Below are 862 nucleotides of genomic sequence, written 5' to 3' on the forward strand. Positions count from 1 at the left end.
TCATACAAGTAGAATACAGGGTTGTCTGGACCAATTTATGCATTTATGCAGCGGTCAACATCAAGGGCAAGGTCAAGGTCAAGTTCAAGGTTAATGATATGCAAATGTATACAGTTCAAGTTCAACGATAATTTATGCAAATTTTTTGCAAATGTATGCAAATGTATACAGTTCAAGTTCAACGATAATGTATGCAAATTTTATGCAAATGTAGTCATAACTGGATTAATGTATTCATAACTGGCATATGCTTGATTTTTGCTCAGAAAAGATGTTTTATAATGAGATGCAGTTCTGACCTTTACCGAAAAACTCTTTGGGGTAAGGTTCTTGTTACCCTTGACGACTTTTGTAGTGATGTCGTGGAGACGTTACACATAGACTAAAAAATGTCACACAAGGTTATTTCTGGACGGTATGGTGACGTCAGTCTACAGTCCACTGGCAGGTGATCCAAGGAGTCATTAACATATAGCGATAGAATCGTTTTGAACACGATTCCCGTTACCCTTGACAACTTCTGTAGCGGTGTCGTGGAGACGACAAACATTAGGTGAAAAATGTTACAAAGGGTTATTTCTAGACTGCAGCTGTGTTTGACCGGTACGTCACGGTGTAGCGCACAGGTGATTGGACGGAATTGAGTAGATAGGCGGAGCCAGAAACTTGTACAGAACCTTGAGGTGTGCGACTCGTGGTCATTTTCGCCTTTGACAAGAGCTGAAGAACACAGACTGACACACAGCACTGGAAAAGACAGTCTGATCGAGATCCTGCAACATGATGGCCTCTGGTGGTAACGTCAACGTGCCCGACCTGCCTCTAGATGAGCAGACCCTCGGTAACGTGTTCCTAGAAGTAT

Source organism: Branchiostoma belcheri, unplaced genomic scaffold, assembly GCF_001625305.1.
Source record: "Branchiostoma belcheri isolate BF01 breed outbred unplaced genomic scaffold, Haploidv18h27 scaffold376, whole genome shotgun sequence".
Taxonomy (NCBI): Eukaryota; Metazoa; Chordata; class Leptocardii; order Amphioxiformes; family Branchiostomatidae; genus Branchiostoma; species Branchiostoma belcheri.